This window comes from Thunnus albacares, chromosome 11 (assembly GCF_914725855.1).
Source record: "Thunnus albacares chromosome 11, fThuAlb1.1, whole genome shotgun sequence".
Taxonomy (NCBI): domain Eukaryota; kingdom Metazoa; phylum Chordata; class Actinopteri; order Scombriformes; family Scombridae; genus Thunnus; species Thunnus albacares.
Window position 1 is genome coordinate 10,743,225 of NC_058116.1, and position 17,247 is coordinate 10,760,471.

A 17,247-nucleotide genomic window follows, 5' to 3' on the forward strand; every position below is an offset into this window, starting at 1 on the left:
CAGCATGTTACTGTTGTATCTGCTGGAAGTGGAGCTAGTTTCAACTACTTTATATACAGTTAGCTTTAGTCCAGTGGTTCCCAACCTAGGGGTTGGGCCCCTCCAAAGGGTCACCAGATAAATCTGAGGGGTCGTGAGATGATTAATAGGAGAGGAAAGAAGAAAAAACAAAGTTCTGATACACAAATCTGTTTTCAGTTTTTAGACTTTTTCTCTAATCTTTGATTTTTGGTGAAATATTGGATCATTTGAACATTTATTGAAATGAAACCATGTGAGAAGTTCAGAGGGAAAAATCACTATTTGGTGGAGCTGTCAACAACTCATAGACATGTGAAATGTGACCCCGACTACACACTGCTTTTGCATCAAATGTTAACATTTATGTTTAAAACTGTACCTTATCCCAATATATACAATACAACAAACCACTGGTTTCATATTTAACAATTGGTTAGATTTTAAAAGCTTGTTCCATTGTGTCAAATCTTCATTTGAACAGTAACAAAAGCTGTCAAATAAATGTAGTTGAGTAGAAAGCACAATATTTCCCTCTGAAATGTAGTGGAGTGGAAGTACAAAGTAGCATCAAATGAAAATATTCAAGTAGAGTACAAGAACCTCAAAATTGTAGTTAAGAACAGTACAGTAAATGCACTTAGTTACTTTCCACCACTGTCCAGCACATAATTATCAAGAAAATACAGGATGCACCATGTGTTTATTATTGTAACCATGACGACAAAGGTCCTCTAACCTTAATGAAGTACTCATTTCAACTTAAACCATGATCTGGAGAGTATCAATCAATGGTGAAAGAGGGCAGAATTTAAATATCATGGATGTTTTAAGTAAAGAAAGGCATTTATTTGAAGAAATGCAAACATTTTCAATAATGTTTCCTGACTGGCTACTGCAGATGGATGACATCTAAATAACTAGCAAATTTGCAAAGGTTGTTACACGTCAACCCCATGCAGATGAGATTACACAATAACAGCAGTAATTTATACGTAAACTCTATGTAAGAAGATTCCTCTGTACTTCAGTTCCAGGGTGTCAAACTGTGTTTGTTTATCAGAGTGTTGATAGTCAATGGGCGTCATGTTGCTCAGGAATCAATAGAAAAGGTTAAAGGGTTCAGATGATCTTTTCGCATTAAGCTGGTCTCTCATCTCATCTGCTTTCATCTGAAAACAAACAATGGCATTATCACCAATTATGTTTGTGATTAGTGTATAAGCCCTATGTGAGCGAAGGCAAATAGGACTGATAGACAAGAAAAGATTGCGGCACAGAAAGCAAATGATGGAAAAAGAGGCAGAGAATTACAAAGAGCAGTGGTGCACTACCTTTGTTGTGGTCTGCAAAAAAAAAAACATAGAACTGCTTCACATCATGACCCTGAAAGCAATCAGCACAATTCATCATCACCCTGACTAGCCATGTTTAACATCATCCTATTACCTCAAATGAAAACTGTATTGCATAACCTTGCACAAATGGATAATGCATTTCAATAACCTTCTGTACTTTGGATGAGACATAACTGCTTTATTTTTAAGTCTAAATAATGACCTCATCTTAAGCCAACCGGTAATGTAAAAGCATAATAGTACCTTTTGTCTCTTAAGTCCTGGCTTGAAATCCTCACATCTATTGGGTCTTGATAAGGAGTACAGCAGTACGCCGTAAGTGTGCAGATTCAGTTTGTGTACTATATGTCTGTGTTAGAGTAAGGGAAAGAAAAAGGGATTTATTACAAAGCAGAGTGGAGTGTATTTTATGTAACAGTGCGGAGTAGATCAGAGAGCAGAGCATGACCTATTTTTAGGGCTCCGTGGAGACAATGTTTCTGTTCCATGCACTGGAAACCATGACGCCGCTCTTCAATACCACTTTGCAAACCTATGGTGCATCAGAAGGTTGAGCGGTAAAGGACTGACAACTCACCCCCCTTGAAGATAGTCAGTGGTGCTGCTATTAAATTGACTCCTGGATGCGCAGTCAACCTGCCAGCACATACAGAATTCTGTGTACGACACTGTTAAAATAGTTAGGCTTTGTTTGTCGTACATGATGTGTCTGATAACTGTCCTCTCAAGAAAAACAACAGGTCAGTTGTTTCAGTAAGTGCCCCACAAGTCACAAAGCTGTAGTTTACTTTGGAGCAAAGGAGGAAATCAGGTGATGTTATTGTGGGAGGAGGTCAGCGTGAATGGATGGGTCAACAAAACACTGGACTTTAGCACAGGAGATCAATGTTAGTTTTCTGTTGCCATGCCAATAACTAAAGAGATGATCATAGATTTCAGGAGATGTGAGGATGAGAAACTGCATCTTAAAATTGTTGGAAAACCAGTCGATAGTGTGAAGGAGTTTATATTTCTTGGCTAGTTAGAGAATATATTTTTTTGAGGAAGCATATTGCAAATTTGGTGTTTCATTGAAAGCTATAGTTCAGTTTTACACATCTGTTGTAGAAAGTGTGCTAACTTTCTCTATCACTGTGTGGTTTCAGTAGTCTGACTACTACAATTTATAAAGTTCCACCAAAAGGCTCTGAACATCGAGAGAGATGATTCTCACCCAGCAGCTCCCCTCTTTGAGGAAATGCCCTCTGGGAGGAAGTTCAGACAGCTCTGTTTTAACCTGAATGCTTTATAAGAAGAGTATTCCCCGAGGCTTTTTGACTCTTGAATGGTAAACCTTTGGCATTTTAAGGGACTTTTTGTTTTTAGTTCATGGCTGTCTTTGCAATTATTTATGGTATTTTGTCAATTTCTAATGAGTTTGGGTTGTTTCACTTGTGAATCACAAACCTTCCTCACTTAGCGGTTTTTAGCTTATCTTTTGCATTTATGATACTTTGTGTATTTTGACATGGACAGACTAATAAAATAAAAATCTCTCCAACTAAACAGAAGACAAACAGTTTCTATAAAACATCATGTTGTTGATCCAACAGCTGAGCCAATTCACTCTTAGATCATGTGACAGCCAGGTGTTTCCCACCATTCCCTGAGGTCTTGCAGTCAGTGGAGAGCAACTGCAGCCACCTTCATCTTATCAGGTTATCGCTGCTACATTTACATGACATCAGAGTAAGTCGGGATCACGTTGGACAGAAATCTACTGTAACAGGAATGCTTTGACGGTGATTGCTGGTGACCAATTTTGCACCTAGCTCATCTTAAATAAGCCTAATGTAGACAAAAAGAGAGAAAGGCAGCATTATTCTATGATTCATGATTCTACTATGAACGGCAAGTAAGAAGAAGAAAATATGCAGCCACAGATGGCTGGAAGATATACAGACAGTATGATCTGTCTGTTCTGCAGCTAAGTTAATTTTTCTCATTTATTAATGCTGGAGTTCAGTGCTATGCTAACGTTAGTCTCTGGTAATGAGGTACAAAGTATTCACAAAATACTTCACCTTCATCTTACCAAGCTTATTATTAACTTACTGTATTAAATCCAAAATATACCCAAACATTTGCCTTCTTTAAAGATGAATTACAGCAAGTGCACTCTGTACGTGGCTATTTTGTTCCATAATTACAAAAAAAGAACATTTATGAATCAATTCAGAATCGTTGAATCCAAGTTTTTTCACCTGTGTTGACTAGTGTTGGGCAGTAACGCACTTGTAACGTGTTACAGTAATATTATTGCTTTTTTGAGTAACAAGTAGTGTAAGGGATTAAAGTTTTAAATTCAGTAATTATATTATAATTACTAATCCCAGTAACTCTCCATTACTTTTACACTTGGGGACTGTTTTACTGTGATTAATGGAGGGGTGATATCACCGTGGACTCTGACGCTCCAGAGGAGGAGAAATGTTACTCATGGTAATTCCAGCATATGGGTGTGGAGGATTTTGAGTTGTTTAAAGGCAATTTTTGACGGAGCTGACGGCTGAGTAACGAAATTAAAGTAATGAGTAATGTAACGAGTTACTTTTGCTGCTGAGTAATAAATAAAGTAATGTAATTATGTAATAAATTTTACAATGAGTTATATGTAATCAGTAATTAATTACAATCTTCAAGTAACTTGCCCAACACTGGTGTGGACCTGGCTTCACCACACACACCGCTACCACTTCGAGCAATTTTCAGTGTATCCCCCTAACCTCCTACCACACACATACAACCTCACTTCACTCACAGTGGGATCATTAGAGCTGTTTGATGAGTAAGTGGAAAGACCAGGACCAGAAAAGTTTATCTCTCCAGGCAGAGAGCTTCCTGGCATATAGCCCAATCCCAACACTCCTTTCACCGCTTAGGCTATGTGTGCGTGTGCGTGTGTGTGTGTGTGTGTGTGTGTGTGTGTGTGTGTGTGTGTGTGTGTGTGTGTGTCACACACACCGAGTTTTCCAATAACTGTGGTTTCTCTCTGGAAATGACCAGACCCGTGTCTTCATAAATCCTCAGCTCATCTCTTGAGGACATGTCCTGAATGCTTGTGTTTGGGGAGATGATGTTCATTATGTGCCTCTTGTGTCTTATTTCTTACATGTATGTCATCTTAAATTGGCAGCTCTCTTCTTCTTTTAAAGGGGCCGCTGGTAACATACTATTTTTTTTCTTATTGTTCATAAATCTCATGAAAGGGCTAAAACTAACAATGGATCAATCCTACTAACCAGTACTGTCTGTGTAGCTAAAGGCTGATAGAGCTTATTCATCTGCGGCATAGAGCTCCATTGTTGTCCAGAAACTAATAAAAACACATCATTGAGCCACATGTTGCACTGGATGATGTGTCTCTTTCTCATGATGAACATGTAGACTCTATTTTGAGTTTCCCATGCCATTCTTCTGCTGTTAATTCTCACTGACATGTACTTATTTGTGGCTGAAGTCTTCAACAAATGCACAATTCCTGTTTAAGTGATGTTTGCTAAACACCAGCTGCCCAGCTGTTTCAGGGAATTACTGAGCCCTATATAAACTATATTTGTGACCTGTTTTTACAAAAGTAAATCTTCAATAGGAAGATGTGAGAGACAGACTAACACATTGTTGGCCTTTCATGGGATTTGACAGCATTAAGGAAAATATAGAATAATGCCAGCCGTATGCTTACAGTATAAGTGGCTTTTTTCTCACAAATGCCCTCAACAATAAGATTTATTCATGCTATTTAGGGTTTGGGAATGTGAGTGTGTGTCTTATTCATTCTTTCTATATATACACGTTTGCCTCTCTTTTCTGTGACTCCATCTTTTTCTCTTCCTACCTCTGTCTTTTGCCACCTCTCTATCTCTCTGCCTCTATTCTTCTCCATCTATTGTTACATAAAATGTAAGTGAAGGCTTGGCTGTGTGGGCTGCCAAGTGGAGGAGTGCCTTACCACTTTCTGAACTTTCATTCACTAAGGAGTTTCCAAGTTCAGCAGCCATGCAAACCTCCTCAGCCAGCTCAGTATGTCAGAGTACAAGAGTATCAGAGTACAGGACTATTTATGAACCCTCCTCCACCATCTCAGCACCCTCTGTTGCTTCAATATTATGGTCCCTCCGGAACTATAACATACACAGTTTGAAACAATGGATGCTCTGCTGTTTTTTCTTGACAGCCATGACAGCATCGTTTAGTTTCTGCATTTCTATGTGTTTGCTTTTGCTTGTTTTTATTATAGATGTATCTCATGATAACTGTCCAGTCTATAAAATGTGTCCAGTTACCAGGGAGGGCCCAAATCGATGTCTTCTAATTTCAAGCCATATATTGTTTGAGATACAGATAAAAAGCCAAAAGTATTGAATTAACAAAAGTACAGAGAGAAGCAACTTAATCGTCACGTTGGAGAGACTGCGAGTACATGCTTTTGTGGATTAATTGTTTCAGCAGATTATATGGTATTTTCCTTTCCACCGTGCCAAAGATGAGACAACGCAACTTTTTCTGAACAGCAGCATTTGCGGCCACAAGCAGCAATTACAGAACAATGGTTAATTATTAGCATTAACAACAACACATTATGTAAAGTAACAGATTACAAATGAAATGACAAAATATGATGCTTGTCTTCCAAAACAACACATAAGTGTTTTCTGATCTGACGCCGCTATCAACAGGATGACACAGTTTGTCTGTGCCATCCGAAGCTGTTAGAAATTACTGTTTCAGAAACTGTTTTCTGAACTGACGCCAGTATGATTAAGGTTGGGTTAGGTTTGGACACAAAAACTACTTGTTGTTTGTTAGGGAAAGATCATGGTTTGGTAAAAACTTACTCTGTTAAGGTAAAGGAAACACTGCAAACATGGATAAAAGAAGCCCACATAGACTGTAGTTAGGAAACAGGAAATGAACAGCATAGCGTCCACCCATAGACTGTATATAAAGATGGACATAGCAAGGTGTGATGTCACTCACTGGTTTGCATTGGAGCTTCTGAATATGCAGCGCCTGGTGTTGCCTGTCACGCTCTGGAAATGCAGCCAGTGGAGCTAACGCTACTTAAGCTAAATTGTGCTAACAGGAAAGGTATTGTAGTCAAGTAACATTAAACCTAACTGAAATATTGCGACCATGGTCTTACTCAGTGCGAGTACCGGAGGTGGGGAGAGCAGCAGGTAAGTGAACTGTCAATCACAGCTGCCACTCAATGCTCACACGGCAGACGTCAAAGCTATTATAAATCTTCAAATCTTATTGATGGAGCAATAATCTCCAAAATGTAAAACACTATAACACATGACTTCCTCCTTTGCTTCCAAATGAAAGCTAAAGGTATGTGTGTCTTGAACATAAACATACGTTGTTTTGGGGCACTTTGTGTAAAGTCTGATTCAGTGGAGGTGCAGTGACAGCGCCCCCCACATTAGTGTTCTCCAGGGTGTATTTTTTTTCTACCCGATGACAATGTCTGTACTGTAATTTGTGAGTGGATCATACACTGAACAGCATGATGAGTATTCCCAATGATGTTGAACATTACAAAGGGACTCAAATTAGTAACAGTACATAACTAAAGCTATGTGGGCTTGTAGATGGGGGTAGGGGTGGGGGGGTGGGGGTGTTTTCTATTAAGCAGACTGGGGGTTTTATTATTTATGAATGAAATGTATGATTTGCGAAAGAAAGCATATAGTATTTATTCTTTCAAAAGTCACATACTTCCACGTGTGTATGTGCATATATTTATCTGTGTGCTCCAAAAAAAGAACACAAAACAAAAATAAACGTTTTTGTGGTAGCAGATGCACAGACATGAATAACTGATGGCTGAATGAGGGCATCAGGTTCTGGTTTTAATTTCCGTCTGTGTTGATCTTGGAGACGCTGGCCCTGGCTGGATGAAGACGAAGTGTCACTTCATAACGTGGATAAATGGGATTAGTATCAGCACTTAACAAATGAAGAACATCCTTCATACTAATCTTCCAGCTGTCAGACATGAGCGAGCCAGGGGAGACTCCTGCTCCCTCACTCCAGATCAGCTTACTACTAATGACACACCCACTCCAGCTTTCCATCCCACCGTAATGAACACAACAATAACAGCATGACTAGCCAGACATGCATTAATATAGAGAGCATGTACCTAATATGCTGACCTATTATGGACCGATTTGTTATAACTATGAATGGAAGAGCTTTAAATGAGGTAGGTATACAGATACTTGGAAAGGAAGAGTGCCTCAAGCAGCAAACTAACTTTTTCAAGAAAGTTATTCACATGTTTTTGTGTGTGTTTCTTTAGGATTTTTTTTTTCACTTTCAGTAACTAATTATAAGCATTTTGCTGCAGAGCAAATCAATCACGGCGTATTGTGAGTCATCACACAAATTCATGCAAAATCATTCACGGCAAAATGATGAAGCGGCAAGCATCTAACACTCCTCCTATTGTCACTTTAGGCTAATATTGTTCTCCTCCTGTCCTCTCTCTCTCTCTCTCTCTCTCTTTCTCTCTCAGTCTGTCTTATGACCTTCAGTAACTTGCTTCCACTACCACATCAGATTTTGTGTGTGCATTTATCCTTTGTGTGTGTTGTTACCAGTGGCTGTTTAGAGCTTTCTTCTTCTTCCTCTACATCATGCTCATGTTCTCATTCCCTTTCCATGACGTTGCCTCAGTCTGTGTCTTTGTTTTGTGTTGTGTGTTTTTTCCTGCCTATACTGAAGACAGACAGAAAGAAGCCAGTTTCTACAGTAACTGATTAGATTCAGGGCTGCTTTTGTGTTGAAGATGAGTACAAAAGTATGTAATATAAATGCTTCAATTTTGTACACTTTAAAGCAAATGATGGTGAATATAATAGTGGTCACTCAGAGGAGGCTGACTGTGTTTTGTCTAGCTCAACTGGGATGGTCACACACACACTAGGTGACAACAACCTGGATGTTTGTTGTCTCAAAACCACAACCTTTTTCATTCCAGACAAACAGGACAATGACTGCAACCCCTGACATGTGTCACAATGATGTAGCTGCTGAACAATAACAAAGAGAAGTGTCATTGATTATACTTACCACTGTAATTGTTGAAATTGTAGGTGGCGCCTTGGGTGCGCTGACAGTGTGCCTTGGCCTGTCTCTCATTAGACCAGAATGAACAGGAAACACTTGATGCATGAGTGACACTGCGCCGGCAGATGTTCCAGCAGCTGTTTTCAAATGCTCTCCTGCTTACAGAGGGATAACTGCATGTACTGTCTCCGCAGGACTGTTTGTTTCACACACATGAGCTCAGTCAAGATTCAAACAGTATTCTATATTGTCTTTTTTTCTCTCTCTCCAAATGGGTTATTAGAGAAGCTTTAAATGAATTTTGGACAAATTAAATTCTATGATATCAAATTGAGACCAGGATATTTCTTACATACGACGTGTAATAAAATTAATGAATAAAGGTATGTTGATTGATTGATTTCACTGGTACAAAAATTTAAATTGTGTAACCAAACTGTAGGTGGGCTGCAGTGGAGTAGAGATCTATATCTTGGGTTGGGGGTTGTTTGGACAAAATGGTATAGAGTCAAACTGTAATGACATTAAATCCTACATAAATATTACCAATAAAAATGATAACACTCGATATTAGACATTGTAACCAGACCCTGAGTCTCCTAGAAAAGATGTTAAAGGGGGTCAAACATCCCTCTGAGAATTTATATAACAACAAACTGGCCTCATGTCATGAACTGAGTTTTACCTGTTACAGCATAGAGTGGGTGGATTCAGCTCTGTGTGTCCTGCTGCTTTGTCACTGAGCTCTTAATGTATTTCTGCTGTTCTTTGCTGTTACAGCAACACTTCCTTCCCGGAGGGAATACACATGACAGTTTTGTACAGAACTCAACCCCTTTTGAGTCAACAAAGGAGGGACAAAAAGTGCAGACTACCAACTGCCAAAATGAAATGCACTTAAAGCACAAGTGGACATATTATAACTCTGAATTATTTTATGCCCTTGCACAAGACCTAATACTTTGATAATTAACTAAAGCAAAAAAGTAAAAATAGGAATGTTAGAGGTATTTTATGAAGTGAAGAATTTCCATATTCCAGCTAAATACAGTAATTCACAGTTTTTATGTTTATCCATCCTGCAGTATGCAACGGGTCAGAGGGGATTAAATCTGCAATCACAGCAGTGTATTTCGACGGGAGAACCAGGCAAGTTAGAGCCCTTGGGCCTAAAAGCGAAATTAATGTATGGTATGAAAATCCCCAGCTACATCCTCATGTCCTAACATCAGCATCAAAGCTCATACTGCAGTGTCATGACAGAGACAGAGAAAGAGGGGAAGATACACAGAGAACAAACGAGCGAGCGAGTGTAGCACTCCTGCCTACGCCTCTGTCTGACAATTTAAGTGCAGATCTAGCCCGCCTGTACCACCTGCGGTAGGGCCTGTGATACAATGGAGCTTAAAACAATGAATAAATCATCTCTACTGCACTTAAAAGCACCCCTTTTGTCCTTCAAACCATTCACACACTTTCTGTTATTGCTGTTTAATGTGAGAGAGCAGAGGGAAGAGAGATCCAGCAGATGGGAAAAGTTAGTAGCGGTTGTAGCTCTTGTACCTTTTCCCCCCAAATTATGCTTGAAATGACAGGTAATTGGGCATATCTCAGAAACATATCAGAGGCCAGACCTTGTTCTGGCTGGGACAAAGGGTTGATTTCCTGTTTTATTGAGCCTGCAGCCGCTTAGGTTTTTCACATCTTCTCTAAACACAACAATATCATTAGATAGGACATTTGTCTCTTATGAATGACGGAACTGTGTCTGTGAATGTCGGACAGAAAGATTCATATAGATATATAAATAAATAAATATATATATATGTATATATAAACACACAATAGGAAAGAGCCTTTGTGTCCTTCAAAAGACAGGACATGAGGCAGTTAGAGGCAAGGAGACAGAGTCCACTTTCACCCCTTCATGCCCTTCGTAATAGTCCGTAATTGTTTTACACGCTGAGCTCTGATGTCCTGCGGGCGTCTCCGGGAATGAGATGGATTTTTATTTCCATTTTCAGTTCTATGTGGATGAGTCCTGTCCTGCACTACTAATAAGCAGATCCGCCACACTTTAAGGATTGGCTTAATTACTGATTCTTGGCTGACCTTGCTGTCTGAACTTTGCTTTAGAGCATCAGTTGTGGCTCATCAATTTCTATGTTAATGAACACCAGAGGCGATAGGGAGGGACCGGAGGGGGGTTCAGTTGTTTTCATACAAAGTTGATGTTCTAAGAAGGAGTTACAGTATGTGATTAAAAGACTGTTATGTAACCTTGTGTTAAAAGAGAGAGAAATAGAAGACGCAAGATGACAAAAGTCCTCAAATGCTTTACATTATTATGTTACAAACTTGTACAAATGCCAAGTTCCAAATGGAGACTTGAATATTAGGTCCAAATAACTCTTTACTTGTCCCATAGTAACTAATCCTAACGCTAACCTTTTTTATCTGTCATACTTTGGTATTCATTTGTCCACCCCATAAAACCCCTTTGTAAAAAGAGGTGGTCAAAGTGAACTCTAGTGTCCACTGTTTCATATTTTACTTAAAAAAAAAAAAATGCAAACATGTGACCATTTTGTATCATGGTGGTATAATAACTTCAGGAAGTGGATGCATCAGTGTTTGTCTACATCAAGAACCTCTTGAGGTCAAAGCTCAAGTATCTCAAGTAGGAAAATTATCTGTTGACTTTTCATATAAAAACATAGTTTCACATAAGGATGGAATGTCTTGAATTTAACCTCACTTGATGAAACTATTCCCTTCATTTGTAGAATTTTTCAAACTTACATTTGCATCCTTGAGTTACATATTTCATTTGTATTTTTCTTTTAGATTTGTTGAAAGGAAGGCATGCTCTAAAAATGGACCAATAGGTATATAACCATGGTTTGAATTTTTTCATAAATCCCACAGCACACATGTACTCACACGCCCCAGATAATACAAGAGAGGGTGAGAATAGAGCATGTACATATGACACTTTACATTGCTGCACCTGTGGGATTCACACACCCCCACCTCTTTCTTTATCTTTTCTTCCCCCTTTATCTCCGTCTCTCTCTTTCTACCTTTCCCTGTATTCCTTTGGATGGAAAAAAAAAACGCTGATCCCGCTCCAGTCCTCTGATTAAAAGGAAAAGCCTCAAGTGGGAATCATGAGGAATGCTCCCGTGACAGCTCTGGATGCAGGCTCTGGATTGGCTGCTTGATGTATAATTCAGGTTAGATGGGAGACCTTAATGAGACTGGCTAATGATGTTGACAAGTGTCTCAGCATTGATGAAAAATAGTTAACGCTTGCACACTGACTCCGACTCGCAAATCCATTTAGATAGACTACATTTTAACACCAACTGGATCTCTGTCAAGGTCAAAATGTTTAAAGATTTTTACCATAACCATATACCATCAAACTCTTCCTGCTGTAACACTAAGAGGTTTGAACCAAGAGGATGAAATGAGACATTTTTTGCACATTTATTTGTGGTTTAGCTCCTCATTGATAGTTTTCAACATCAAAATGTTGTTAATCTAAATCAGTTTGTGGTTTAAAGTTAGTGTGCATGCATTACTTTTTGTTATCAGTGCAGTTTTCCATCAGACTTGCATCTACAGTATGTGTGATACGTGTACTGTACCATTACGCTCCTTCAAAGCGTCTCAGCTTTCTCACCACAGGCTCACAAATCCATTTTTACAGCAGAGCTTTCAGAGTGCTACTCACTGAGCTCTTTCCTACTCTCTCTTCCTCACTGTTTTGAAGATATTCTGCTTTTCACTGTTTTTTTTTTTTTTTTTTTTAACTTCTTGTGATCATTTCTGTGGGTTTGAGATGGTTTGTTGGTGAGCTGCAGAGGGAGGAAATCTAGTTCCCTGCTGAAATATTTAGCAGTGCTCAGCATGCGGAAAGAATCCAAGCTATGAACATTACTTCAGCTTCTCACAAACCCTCAGCACAAAGTAAAATAACAAGGCAGTGGAGAAAAAAAAACTTGGACTAATACAATGATTATTCAAGTAAGTTCCCGTTACAAAACAACCTCAGTCATGAGAACAATCAGGGAGTGAGAGGCTGACGTTAAAGAGGAAAAGTGCTATGAAATGTAATTTTATGTCCAAATATACTGGAACCCCTAGCAGAAGGAAAGATTAATTTATTTTTTGGCATTGAACATTTTAAAGATGTTACATTTAAATATCAAAAATATAGGCCATATCCCAAGGCGTTCTCACAACAGTACCACAATAGCTGTTAAATGTTGAGTGTTTCCAGACTGTCAACATGCAGCAGTAGGTGGTACATTCTTGTAAAAGCTCAGACAAACAAGTTGTTTTAAATCTACCACCCCTGTGTCTCCTTGTTCTTCTTCACCTTCTCCTCTCTCTTCTGCATTTTAAAGTGAAACTCACATTTGATTTCTCTCTTACATGCTATGTCACTCTCACAATCGCAGACGGCTGTATTGGACAGTCCAGCTTGAAGGTCACGGCGCTGTGATATCAAAAGATGCCACTCTGATCAGGAAAGTGGTGTGCCAGTTGCTAAGGGAGGTGATCACAACAGCCGGGGGATGAATTAGCATTTTGGAAAGTAAACCTCTGAGACTGATAACAATAGACTCATTCATATGTGCAGGTTTCATTTCAATTGTGCGCACTTGCTGTCGGTGGTTTTGTGCTGGCACAGATGTGCATACCAGATGAGCAGGGGAAATGGCATTATCTCTACAATTACAGGAAGGTCACGACCTGCTGTCGCGGCACCCGCTTGGCATCCGCTTGGAAACTGCTTGGCACCCGCAACCTGCAGATTCCATAAACCTGCAATTAGGCAATGGGCATGTATCAGTCAGCACACTCTGTGAAACATCTGCTTGTCTGTGTGCCTGTATGTGTGTGTGTGTGTGTGTGTGTGTCAGTAAAAGAGATTAAAAGGGAGACAGACAAATGACAGATAAAGGAAACAGACTGATGAGAGGCAGAGATTACTTTCGTTAGTCTGACATGCAAAATGATTAGCTATGTTCTATTTGTCCAAAATTAAGGAACATTGAACTGAAGAACTAGCTTACTTTAATGGGAAAATATGATCATGCGCCATCACTAGTGGATCCCTCACTGGCTTCCCATCAGAGAAGATTTTAAGTTGCTCTAACATTTTGTTATATTAACAATGGATGAAATTTACTGTAATGTATGTAATGTGACAAACCCACAGAGAATTATCACCGCACTATGCAGTTCCCCTCAGGTATAGCGAATTTTAGCGTCTTTCAATTCATGGTTTTGGTTTTACGGCTAAAACTTTTCCTACATTCCTCTCAGGAGTTTGTGAGGACCAAAACAGAACAAAAGTGAGTGAATATTGGATTTAGATTAGTTGGGTGGCAGAACTATAACTCCAAATGAAGGCTATTGTTGTTCTTTGTCTGCTGGATGAGTAAAAAGGCAACTGTTTGCTAACATATTTGCTATGATAACGTCATAAGGTGATAATATGTGTTTATATTTTCCTGCGTTGCACCAAAGTGGCCCAAACAATCAGTTATGGTGGGTTTACTGTCCAAATCTAAATGAACAGTTCTTCATAGATAAACTGGAGATTTAGATAATGCTTAGGCACCCTCATCATATGCATGAATCCACTTTTCATTTCATTCACTATGCAATAGTGGATTTGAATGTACTGAGTTTTGTATAATTTGACCAAAAATAATTGCACCCTTTGTGGTGTGAAAATTAAGTCTTCAACAGCGTAGATCAAAACTTCAAAAATGTTCAAGAAGGAAGGAAAAGACTGAAGACTTTCATGTTAGGAGCAGCTTGTCTTTGTGCGGTCTAATATTGTGTTACCCTCATGTTTCACGCCTTGGTACATCTGTTGTGTCCCAATGAGAATTCACATTAATTTCCTTAGTTTCAATTTGTACCAAGGAATTAATTGTTTCTTTATCTGATTGCATTCTAATGCAAAGTCTATTTCTGTCTGTGCGGGAAAGTGGGACATGATGCTTATTCAAGATATTGCTTTTTAAAGTGAAGTTGGTCCCTTTTTTTTTTTAAAGAGCTTTTATATAGAGCTGTTACTGTACAAAGAAGCTGCGAACGAAGTCAAAGAAGCTGCTGTTCAGAGCTATTTAGTGGAGCAGCAGCAGGGAAAAAAAGAAGTGTGGGAGTAAGATGTGATGGGGTCCTGTGATCTCTCAGCAGTTTCTATGGCATCACTCATGCACCATTTATCTACTGAATAATCAGCAGGCAGCAATGAGTGAGTGAGTGAGTGAGTGAGTGAGTGAGTGAGTTTTTTAAAGAGAATGAGGAGGAGGATTTATGTCATATCGGTCAGGCTTTATGTTTTCTGCACGATCTACAACTATCAGGTACCTACTCATACTCGGAAAGGAAAAACTGTGGAGGCAGATACGTCTGTGACGAGTTTCCTGAGCCCTGGGCAAGTGCGATTATACAAGACAGCCCTCTCTGTTCCCTCTAGTTCACAGATGCCACAGATCCTGATGGGATTTGATAAAAAGAGAGGTGTATATCCTCACACTGACACACAAACACACAGGTGTGTCTGGTTTGCTCTCACGCTACCGTTAGACTCATGGAGATATTCATTTATTTTCTGTTCCTTTCTGTTCCTTTTGTTTTTTGCAAAATCATCGCCACCATTGCTGTTGTCTGTAAGTAATTTACTGCTGCTGGATAATATGTAAATCTGCAGACTCTTCTTAATTGCGATGACCTTTAATTAAAAAGGGTTGATATGTTCTTAGCAGCTTTCTTGGACTGAAGTTTATTCAAAAATGAACATAGTCAACACAACAACAACACAGAACCATATATCTAACAAAATGCCATCAGGGCTTAAGCAAAACTAAAAAAAAAGTCTAAATCAAAAAGCTACAGTGGGGCATGTGGGTGCAGTAGCTGCTTTAGATGAATGAATTATGACTTTTATCAGCTGTTACATATCTGCTCTTCCAGCAAAACTGTTTATTTGTAATATGTGAGGTGCAAAAGAGAGGTGATGGCTCTGACATGATGGAGGATCACACCCCGGATTTTAGTGTATGTGAGCAATTAAATCACATCTGCCCATAGCTGTTTGAAAGCTGGCACAGGTGAATGGGTGCTCACAGCACTGTTAAATAATTAAATGTATTGTGTTGTTCTATTTGTCGACATTTCCTTTTATGGTGATTCTGTTGTAGCCCGACATATTTAGAAAGGAGGTTAGAAGAGTTACTGATATCAACAGCATAGACATCATACAGTATAGAAGACACACAGAAGCAAATGAATCACTTACAAGAGTGAGAGGATACTATATGCTTTACAAAAATCTGTAAATATGCCTACATGTATTTGAGTTTTAATGTATAACTGAGATAAATTACTGAGTGGTGAATTTCAAACACTGACAAGAAATAGAGGTTTTTAAATCGACTTATTACTCTCTGTGATAAAAACTGTTCCAATATACTCAGCTTAGTTTTTGTTTGGTTTGGTCTTGTCCTGATTTATGTTCAAATCCCCAAATTAATCCTTTACCTTGGTTTTGGATTTTCTATTATTGAAAAGCAATTTTTATTCAAACACATTGTTAACCTAAAAGCCTCAAACAGAAAAAAAGCACATGATAGGAAGACATGGAGTACAGTGTTCATATCTTGTGTGTGTTTTTGTGATTTCAGCTGAGTTAACACATTTTGTCAGACAGAAATTACTTGAATTATGTACTTCATACTAAGCCATGAGTTGAGATTCATGAAAGAACTGAATCATTCATTATATTTTTCATGTTGTAATTAGACTCCAGCTCAGGTTGAAGGCGGGTGCTATGAAAGGAATCGTGTCTTGTCACCAAACTCCCAATAAGAATGATAAAGATGTAATTTGTCCAACAGGTGCAACAAAACCAACGGGAGAGTTTGCGAGATGTCTATCAAGCACAGTCTGTACATGCACACATAGCTCTGAGAGGAAGTCTAATTACCCAACATATTTAAATCACCTGTGTGAGTGGGAGGGAACGAGTGTTCACATCATCTGACAACTCAGGAAGGTTGTAAGATAACTGAGTTGGTCATATGAGGGTTTAAAACTGTGCATTGACAAAATTACATTATATCCACTGAATTTTGGTTTAATTACACTGAATGATGGACTTTGGCTGATGTGAGGCATCCATGTTTGCTTGGTTTTATGGCATTTCTTTATTATAAAATGCCAAGTTGGATATATCTGAGCTTTCAGAAAAATTCCAATTTCCCAGTCGTGATTACGACTTGGAGGTTGACCTGTATGCTGTTTACTAGTCGTTAACTCGTAATTAAGGTAACTTCAATAGGACATGAGATTTTTGTACTAGTTTGGACTGTTTTCTCCACCACACAAACCTGCACAACTACTCATAACATAACATACCAGGGTTGGAGGCACTTTACTGTAATCTTCCAGATAAATCAAAGTGCAATGTAAATCTTAAATTCACCTCACACAAAATGGGTTAGTAGATCTGCCAGTGACGGAATAGAAAACACATCAGAAAAGAAGTAAAAGTATCATACTTTCAGAGTTTTGAAAATCTTCCAAACTGACTGAATTAAAAGTGTATTTTATTTCTGCATACATGAATAGGCTACATGAGAGATCTCACCAACCTTACCTGAGCCTCCCCCTCTCTTTAAAGAAAGCAGCAGCAGGTTCTGGGAGTGATTATAGTGGACAG

The 17,247-nt window shown here is 38.8% G+C and overlaps 1 protein-coding gene and 1 long non-coding RNA gene across 8 annotated transcripts in view; one reads left to right on the forward strand and one right to left on the reverse strand.

Annotated features, from left to right (window-relative positions):
• il1rapl1a (interleukin 1 receptor accessory protein-like 1a) overlaps positions 1–17,247 on the forward strand; it is a 279,575-nt gene that overhangs the window by 96,447 nt on the left and 165,881 nt on the right. The gene's annotated exons all lie outside the window — the stretch shown is intronic.
• LOC122991779 lies at positions 705–8,647 on the reverse strand. 3 transcript variants are annotated; one of them, XR_006405903.1, is made up of 5 exons: positions 8,499–8,647; positions 8,024–8,144; positions 1,620–1,725; positions 1,353–1,404; positions 705–1,190 (listed from the first exon to the last, which is right to left on the reverse strand). It is a non-coding gene; the product is annotated as an uncharacterized LOC122991779 (long non-coding RNA). The 3 variants fall into 3 exon arrangements; XR_006405905.1 differs by lacking the exons at positions 8,024–8,144; positions 8,499–8,647 and adding an exon at positions 1,954–3,107; XR_006405904.1 differs by lacking the exons at positions 8,024–8,144; positions 8,499–8,647 and adding an exon at positions 1,825–1,943.